This window comes from Carassius auratus, chromosome 14 (genome assembly GCF_003368295.1).
Source record: "Carassius auratus strain Wakin chromosome 14, ASM336829v1, whole genome shotgun sequence".
NCBI classification, from domain to species: domain Eukaryota; kingdom Metazoa; phylum Chordata; class Actinopteri; order Cypriniformes; family Cyprinidae; genus Carassius; species Carassius auratus.
In genome coordinates this window covers 20,267,131-20,277,049 of record NC_039256.1, presented here as the reverse complement: position 1 = coordinate 20,277,049, position 9,919 = coordinate 20,267,131, and the positions used below count along the sequence as shown (strand labels likewise).

The 9,919-nt window shown below is 37.2% G+C and overlaps 1 long non-coding RNA gene across 1 annotated transcript; it reads left to right on the top strand.

Moving 5' to 3' along the window:
* The first annotated feature begins 4,844 nt into the window (after positions 1-4,844).
* LOC113114501 (uncharacterized) lies at positions 4,845-8,475 on the top strand. Its single transcript, XR_003293750.1, has 4 exons — positions 4,845-5,067; positions 5,316-5,406; positions 5,488-5,569; positions 7,621-8,475. It is a non-coding gene; the product is annotated as an uncharacterized LOC113114501 (long non-coding RNA).
* The last annotated feature ends 1,444 nt before the right edge of the window (positions 8,476-9,919 follow it).

Below are 9,919 nucleotides of genomic sequence, written 5' to 3'. Positions count from 1 at the left end.
TATAAGATGCTCCCTGAGCACTGGCTATCATTTTAGTTGTTATTATTAACTCAATCACTTGTATGACATGGATGGTCATGTGATCTCAAAATGGCGATGTCATGATTGTCAATATGGAGCATAAAATTAATTTTTTTCTAAGAGAAAATCTTCAGCTTGTTTGAGTACAAATTAATTTAATATTTCACAGTTTATTTATTATTATTATTTTTATTAAATTTTTTTGCATAAAACTTTAAAACCTTTTAACACCGACTCCAGCAGGAATGTTCAAGAATCATCACGGTTAGACAGCGACACACTGAAGGTTTACATCTCCATCAACTGAAACACTCCAACAGGGGGTAAAATTTCTAAATATAAATCACATTCCTGCTTAAATTAAATGTTATTAACTCTAGTGACATTTTATTCTGCATTGGGCCCGGAATAAAAGCATGCTAAGTGAACCCGTGTTTCTATAAACAGTTTGTAGTGAGAAAACAACAGGTTACATTTATCATTATAAGTCGGCACCATGTGACGCACCATCTCCAAGCGTACACGTTACCGTATTTTAAGAAGAAAAGTTTAATGTGGAGACAGAGCTATTATTCAAATCGAATGCCCTTCTTCGCTCAGGATAAGAGCCTGATTTGAAATCTGACAGGTTAGAGAGGAGGTGGAGGTGCTTTGTTCCCCGTTTCCACTCTGCACACGAGGCTTTCAGAGCTTAGTCTATTTGAACATGCAACGTTTTAAGGCTGCTATCAATCAGCATGGGGTCCCAGAGTGAGCAAAATGAGAGAGCAGGAGGGAGAGAATGAGAGAGGCTGATATAGAAGGAAAGAAGTTATCGCACTGTTTATTCAAAGCTGACATGAGACAAACTTGTTACTGTGTTTTGTGCCTGTTCATGCATGTCAGGAGCGCTGTGAGGAGTGGAGGGAGAGATGTAAGAGGGAGTGGAAACCAGCACAGGTTTCAGGCGACTTTGACAATGAGAGCCTTCGTTCGAGCCCTTTAGCTGTCTTACTCTCATCAGGAGTGCAGAGGAGTGACAGACACACTTTTTTCCTCTAAACTCAGAGCTCATTTTCAGTTAAAGATGACAAAACCTCCTGGCACCTCTGGAGTATGTTTACTCCGGTGAGCTCCGAGCTCTAAGCAGATGGTCACCTGGATTCATTTACTCCATTTATTCATCTCATGATGAACCTCCAGCTCATAAGATGTGTCCTAATTCAAAGACATCTCCCCTTGTTTGTGTCAACGTCCACATGGAGGGTGTCAGGTCGAATGATTCCGTTTATACTCCTGTTTAGTTGAGCAAACCAACAAAGATATGACATATTGTGCCTAAATGGAACATTTTACTTATCCATATTTTCTGACCATACTTTTACATCTGTTTTTTTTTGCAACTGTAAAGCCACAAAATATTGACATTGAATCTCAGTTCATTGTCTATCACAAAAATTTCTTGACATCTGCAGAACAATTTGTTAACAGACATTTAGGAACGTGATGTAGTAGTTTTTGTTGCCATGTTATATTTTGGAGAAAAATACACACAAGTAGCTTTTAGCGGTCCAAAATTGCAAAGGTCATAATAGTTCTTTAAATACAAGTCAAGTTTACCCCAAAGCCTATTAAGTTCACAAATAAACACACACACACTTATTTTTTTATGTGTAGCACATAAAAAATTGTTAGTAAATCAAATAAATTATTTTTTTTTAAAATTAAGTTTTTATTATGTGCACAGAAATATTTCTGGGAATCTTACAAAGCCTTGTTCCAGCACCAAAAAAAAACAACATTAACTGTCTGAAGATAATCAAATAAAATATGTATTCATATAAAATATTCATATCAGTGAATTCGTATTAAAAACAGGCCTATTGCATTGCTATATATGTCAAACTACCACTAAATTAGTAGAGTTTTAAGGCATGCAAATAAAATTTGATGATTAGTTAAAATTTTGAACTTTCCTTTTCATGTATGTATGAATGTATGTGTTGCACATATACTGTTGTCTTTATGTCATCCCACTGATGAACAGCGCAAAATCCTAAGTTAATCAGTAATTCATATAACCAAAAAAATAATATATACATACAATAATATGGCAATCATTCAAACATGAAAATGTGATAATTAGCTAAAATGCAGAACTTTATATTTTAATGGTACAGTGACTATTGACTTAATGTCCCCTCACGGATGAACACTGGAGGGCGCCAAGAGAACACTTCTTTCCCAAGATTTACTCCTTGAACGTTGAAGATTCAGTAGCCCCTCACTGCAGAACACAAGATCCAGGGGGCATGGTTGGATCCACATCTAGAGGGTGGAGATTGGTAGCTTTATGGGTGGACAGGGGTGGGTTTAGGGATCAGGGGATGGAGACGGGTAGGTTAAGGTGTATGTAAGGTGAGAGGAGTTGGATCTGGATCCAACCACACCCCCTGGATCTTGTGTCTTGCATTGAGGACCATCTCTGAAGATTGCGTAAGGTCAAACTTATGCTTTCTGTTAATGAGTACTGACAGTCATAGAGACAGCTCTGAGCTGACTTCAGAAAATCACCTTGTTCTGAGGTCATTATTCAAAAGATGGATGGAATGCTGAAAACTTCTAAAGGAATGTTAATGTATTGCTAATGCAATTTCTATGAGGAAATGCAAATCAAAAGAACCACACAGAAATTTTCTATTAAAAGAAAAGTATGAGATTTTCAAATTAACCATTTAAATTGTGTTGGATTTCAACAGGATTATTTGAAAATTGCAATTTGCAGTTAGCATTAGCCACACATTTTGTACAAAATGCTTGTATGCAGACCTGTTTTATTTGTCCTAAGAGGGAACATATCAGTGTTCTAGTTGTGTTCTTGTTTTCTTGTGCGTTTCGCTTCAGTCCTGCATTTTCAGTAGTCATGACGGCAGTAGATTGTGAATCACGGCCTGTCTGCACAAGTGTAATGCAAGTGCACGCAGCTTCTCAGACACATATTTATGTTCTTATCAAGGGTATTTGATTCCGCTTTGAAGAATATGTTCTGTGAGACATCTATAATGTTCAGACCCAAGTACAGATCTGAATGCACACACAGCCTCTGATCTACCGAAGCTCTTCCCTTATGGCACTATATTACATTTAGATGAAATAAGTTCAGTGAATAGTTAGTTGTATGATGTAGATCCTTTCCACAGACTTCAATGCAAACATTTCTTTGGAATTAACAGCGTGTTCTCCATCAGTGTTCATCTGAATCTGAGCATGTGTTTAGTGGTATAATAAAGCAGCAGCAGTGCTGGTCTCAGTGAGGAGGGGACTCGGTTAATCTCATGCACTCTTATTAATTACCCCTACGTAAGCCTCTGGGCTTTCACACATATCAGGGAGCACACCCGCTCAGATTTAATTGAATGTACACTAATGGGATGGGATCAGAATCGGGATTATTAAAGCTGATCAGAGTTAACAGGACAGTTAGGCTTGTCTGAGACGTGTCTAGTCTTGGTATGAGATCTTGTTTTGTGGATTTTAAAACCACTGTTTGCTAAACTGTTGTGTGGTTTTAAGGCCTAGACTGCTGAAGTTGATCTTGCAATTTAAGAAGCTTAGAGAAAAAGCAATAAGGACTCTGTTTTTAGCCTGCAGTGCTTCAGCGCAGGTTAGTGTTGTCATCAGGGATTTTAAGAGATGCTTTGATTTGGTTTAATAACAGACCTGCAGTGTATGGACCTAGAATTCAAGAGGGGTTTTAATATAAGTAAGATGGATTATAGGGAGGCCAATGGGGATGTTAAACTGCAGATGTAATAAATTACACACACACACACAAAGGATGCCTATAAGAATGGGGCCACAATTCATTCTTTGGGGGTCAAAAAAGTTCTGGGGGAATTTTGATTTATTGGTAGAGCTGTTAACTAAGATATTAATATTTTTATTGCAATTATTTTTTTATATTATTTTTATGTGCTAAAATTGTGAATAGAAAAAATATCATCTTTACAAATGTTATATATTGAAGAGCAATAATAATGATTTATTTATAAATTGTACAGTAGTACAAATGTACATTTAAAATAAAGCAACTTTATGTGTCTAATTATTTAATTAAATTACTATTGCTATTGAATTTATTGTGGGGATAAACCAAACCATCTAGATTTAAGGCTACAGTGTTCTTCTGAGCACTGCCTCTGCTTATTCTTTTAAACCTGAACTCTTCCAAACCTATTTGGTGTAGAATATCTCCCCTGAGCCGCCCTGCCAATGGCTGCATGCCTCCATTTATATGCTTGTGTTCCCCTGCTGTCCTGGCCTGCCGTAGTGCAGAATGTCTCTTACTCTGCTGCTATTCAGCCTTTCTGCAGCACTGCCCCACTAATGTTATTTTCCATGGCTAAAAAAGCCTTCAAACCATAAAAGCAACCCTAAGTACTTCAGTGGTGACCATACGCGAACAAAAGTGAAGCTGCAATTACGGTATTGATTGTGTGGAATGCATCCATGCACTCTTTTACCTGCAGAAACAACCAGTTCTATTCAAACACTTTATATTATTGTGTCCATGTTATTTATATAGTTCAGTATGTGTACACTTAAGTTTACTGATTAACAGCAACAAGCTGTGCTAAAAGCTGATTATGTACTTCATCAGTTTTAGTAACTTGTTTTTTTCCATATTTATGTACAAATTCCAGCAGCTTTGTTTAACTCATATAAGGCTACTGCTGGTTTTAAACGCATCATATCAGATTTTCACATTTAACACTGTTTCTAATTTTATGTAATTGTCCTATTTTATCTTCATCTTTAGCATCACAGGTGGAGAGGATCAATTTGCACCTTATGTTGCACTCTTAAAATTAGCCCTAAAAGGACAGCTTTCTCATCCCCTTAAGTGTCCAGCTTCCCCAGAGTCTTGTCTATTAAAAACCTTGTTTGTCCTGGCAGATGGGAACTGGCTCTCTGCTTGATCTCAAAGAATGCATCTAAAAGCCTCCGAAATGTCCATATCAACACTCTCCAATCTGCCATCATCAATGAGATCAACGCTCATGGATGGTGAATGTAATCCATGTACCTCTACAGACATGCACACACACTAAAGATGTTTACTTCATCCTTCCAGTCATCGAATCCATCTCTGTGTAAATTAAAATTAAAGATTTTTATTTGTCACATACACGATTATATAGAGCATATATATAACCAGCAGCGAAATGTGAGTGCACTGGCCTGTTTCCTGACTACTTGTTCTTTTATCATAATAGCCACATTATTAATTGTTGACTCTTCTGGTTTGACAACAGGCCAGCAGTCTACTTTACATCAGCATGTCGAGCAGACTTCATTTGACCAAGAGGTGGCAGTGTAGCTCTCAGGATCCCTCCTCGTGTCACTGTAAGGGATCTAAAAATCCATAACATGTCAGATCAGTTATAATTGCATTTATCTGTCTGACTGATATATTTATACCTACAGGATCTTCTCCTTTGTGTCTTGGAGAGATTAAGCAGTTCGATTGGCAGAATGATTTGATTAAAGAAGGCTCTTTGGTGTTAAAGTAGGTTTTTTTCCCCCCTCTCTTTTCATCTGCGCACTGCCATGTCTGGGTTTGACTGTCAACTTTAGCTTTATTGAAAGAGTGAAAAAAAAAACTTACTTTTACATCAAAGCTGGCTATTTTCAGTTATTGTGAGCTGACTACAGGTTGACTTCAATGAAATGTTTGTTACATAATGTAACCAAGATATAGAAGACTATAGAGATATAGAAACTGACAGTTCCTTATTCCATCCATCTGACGCTCAAACACAGATATTGATGGTACAGCTGGTACAACAATTTATACATTACCATATCTTTATTGTTTTCCAAGGTATAATTTAAGAATCTTTCAAGTTGTCCTAAAATAAATGACACTTTCAAAACCAGTGAAGCTTTATAACAGCTGCAGAATGTTTTAGCAGGACCAGGACACTTTCAGATCTGTGGTACAGCGGTGACCCCTCTGTGTATAATGCATCTGCCTATCAGCCTTTCGACTGCTGGGAATGTGCCAAGTGATGGCCTGTGGCAGGGGTTTTCTTTTTTTTTTGGTGCTGTTGGAGTTTGTGAGCAGTTTTATTTTAAGCAGCTTTCTCTTATGCACATGCTTGGCTGTCCATGGCTTACGGCAGCCCATTTCATTACAGCATTTATTCAGTAATAATGTAGGCTAAACGCTAAAGTTGATTTATAAATATGTTACTGTTAGATGACATATCAAATGTTTAAACTGAGAAAATGTATAATTTTAAGGGAAAAATAAGTTTATTTTACATTTCATGGCATCAACTTATCTCAAAATAGTTGGGACAAGGCCATGTTTTCCACTGTGTGGCATCCCCTCTTCTTTTTATAACTGAGGAGACAAGATGCTCAAGTTTAGCAAATACCCAATCATGTTGCCAATTGACCTAATAAGTTGCAAATTGACCCTCCAGCTGTTCCTTATATGTACATTTAACTTTTCCGGCCTCTTATTACTACCTGTCCCAACTTTTTTGCAATGTATAGCTCTCATGAAATCCAAAATGAGCCAATTTTTGGAATGACATTTAAAAAAAAAAAATAATAATAATAATAATTCATTACATTTATATAGCGCTTTTCTAGGCACTCAAAGCGCTTTACATAGTCAGGGGGTATCTCCTCATCCACAACCAGTGTGCAGCATCCACCTGGATGATGCGACAGCAGCCATAGTGCGCTAGAACGCCCACCACACACCAGCTTACTGATGGAGAGGAGACAGAGTGATGAAGCCAATCAGCAGATATGGGGACTGTTAGGAGGCCATGATGGTCATAGGCACAAAGGGCGAATTTAGCCAGGATGCCGAGGTCACACTTCTACTCTTTTCAAAAGACATCCTGGGATTTTTTAATGACCACAGAGAGTCAGGACCTCGGTTTAACGTTTCATCCGAAGGACGGTGCTTGTTGACAGTATAGTGTCCTCATCACTACACTGGGGCGCTAGGACCCACACAGACCACAGGGTGAGCACTCCCTGCTGGCCTCACTAGCACCTCTTCCAGCAGCAACCTAGTTTTCTCAGGAGGTCTCCCATCCAGGTACAGACCAGGCTCAGCCCTGCTTAGCTTCAGTGGGAACCCGGTTTTGGGCTCCAGGGTGATATGGCTGCTGACAAAATGTCTCCCTTCCAACATTTGATTTGCTATCTATATTCTATTGGGAATAAAATATAAGTTTATGAGATTTGTAAATTATTCCATTCCTTTTTTACTCACAATTTGTACAGTGTCCCAACTTTTTTGGAATCAGGTTTGTATATAGAAAATACACTATTGTTAAAAAATTAGTTTGGTAAGATTTTAGACTTTAGTTTACTCACATGAACTACAGAAAAAATGGTTAAATTTAAAATAACTGTAAAGTTTTCAGCATCATTGCTCCAGTCTTCAATGTTACATTCAGAGGCCGTATCATAAAAATGACCATTTTATGTCTCTCTTTTCTCACGAGCCCTCAGCTGTACTCTCCTGTTCTGCACATCACCATATAAATAAATAAAGCCAGCAGGTGATTTAGTGTGTCTGCTTATTTTCAGGAGAGCCTTTGAAGATGAAACAACTGCATTCCAAGTCCCAGTCTCCCTCCCTGGAGACATGCTTTCCAAAAGGCTACAGCCACAGCACAAAGCTAGCCTTGACATTTGCATAAATCCATCAGCGTCACCACGACAGCGCTGACTCCTAGGTCACCATCCGCCGATAAATTTAGAAAGAAAACAAAACTAGGCAGGAATGGTAAAAAAAACTGTTCTAAAGATTTTGCATTGCTATGCTGCAGTCAGATGATTACATTGACAGGTCTCAGATGAGCGCTTTTCAGGAACAAGCAATACAAAAACAGCCATGGCTTTTGTTAATGCCTGGAGTTTTACAACATGACATGTAAGTGTGCGTGAGATTGTTTGTGTGTGTGAGAGTGCTGCTTGAAGAAGGAGGGAGTGCATATGAATTAGTCTGTCCAAGATTCACAAGTAAATGCTGTGGACAAGGCCACTGGCCTCACCTGGCAGTCGATTGTCTTAATTTCACCAGTGTCACTTTCAGTTTAACCGGAGCCTGAGATGAGAGTTAACTCTGCAGGCTCCACCTCCTGCTCTCTGGAGCTACAAGTGTGCAGGCTGCAACAGCAGTGGCTTACAGACAGGAAGTAGACAACTGTGTGACAAGAGATCATCTTCAGACTGAATGGTTATTGTAGCTGGATCTGTAATGATCCGGCATGTTTGACACAGTTGCATGTTGTTGTTGTTGTTTTTTTTTTAAGAATTACAAATCTAATAGATCACTTATTGTTCTTCTGTTATGTTCTTCTGTTAGCCAAATATGTGACTCTGGACATCAAAACCTGTCATAAGTGGCATGTGTAGCAATAGCCAACAATACATTGTATGGATCAAAATAATCCAAAAAAAATTTTATTCCAAAAATCATTAGGATATTAAGTAAAGCTCATGTTCCATGAAGATATTTTGAAAATTTCCCACCGTAAATATACCAAAACTATGCATTGCTAAGGACTTCATTTGCTCAATTTAAAGGAAGTTATTTCTCAATATTTAGGATAATATATATATTTATTTATTTTTATCTCAGATTCAAGATTTTTAAATAGTTGTATCTCGGCCAAATATTGTCAAATCCTAACAAACTATACATCAATGGAAAACTTTATTTATTTATTTATTATTGATGTATAAATCTCATTTTTTTTTAAATGTATGATTTGTTTTAATGATTTGATTGGTTTTGTGGTCCAGGGTCACATATCAGCTAGTTAAGATAGCTACAGTACCTAGTAACACCAGAGTTACACTAGCAACTGACAAGTGAGGATTCATGATCTGCCACTACCCTAAAGCTGTACCACCATCATGGCACTTCTGTTTGGTTAGCTAACCATGCTGAGAAATCTGTGCATGGAATAATTTGTAATCGTACAATACTGAATCTTGCTAATGGAAATGCTGTTGATGTTGTTTCTCAGTTCTCAAAAGCGTTCTGTGTTTATGATGACTGATGTGATTGGTATATAAATACTGTGCACCCATATTGCACCCATAAAGTAAATTTACATACCTCTTACAATTTTTTTTATTATTGTGTTATTCTACAAAAAACAGTCCATTATGCTGCTTGATATTGCATATTTGTCATCATAATATTTCGTAACACTTTACAATTAGGTCTCATTACTTAACATTAGTTAATTAGTTAACTAACATTAAAGGGATCGTTGATAGTTGATTTGTTTACTTTTGTAAAAAAGATACAGTATTTTGAAAATTGTTGGTAACCAAACAGTTTCTTTTCTCCATTGATTTCCATTGACTTTTCTCCATACTGTGGAACTCAATAGCTACCAGCAACTTTTTGCTTACCAACAATTTTCAAAATACTGTACTGTAGTTTTTTACAAAAGTAAACAAATGGAACCTTACTATAAAGTGTTATTATTTTGAATAATTATTAATCGTAAGTGCACTGATTTGTCGTTTAAATACTTTTTCTATTTACTGCACATTGTTATTATTCTAGTTCTTTATATTATCAGCTAATGAATCTGATATCTTGCACATTCCCAGGAAATAGCTTACTTTTGCATCAAAATATAAGGTGGGTAGCCAAAATGGATATTTCCTTGAATACAGACCATGCAAATTGATCAGAACTCTGTGTAATTGTGTGGGAGTGACTCAGTATTACCAAGAAAATGAGCTCTGTTCGAGAAGAGATCTCTGCTGATAACACACATCACATATATCTGAAATAAGCAGTGAAAGCCAGGTTTGGATGTGACTGAGAGCTCACTAGTGGTCCTTCTGATGTTGGAGCTCA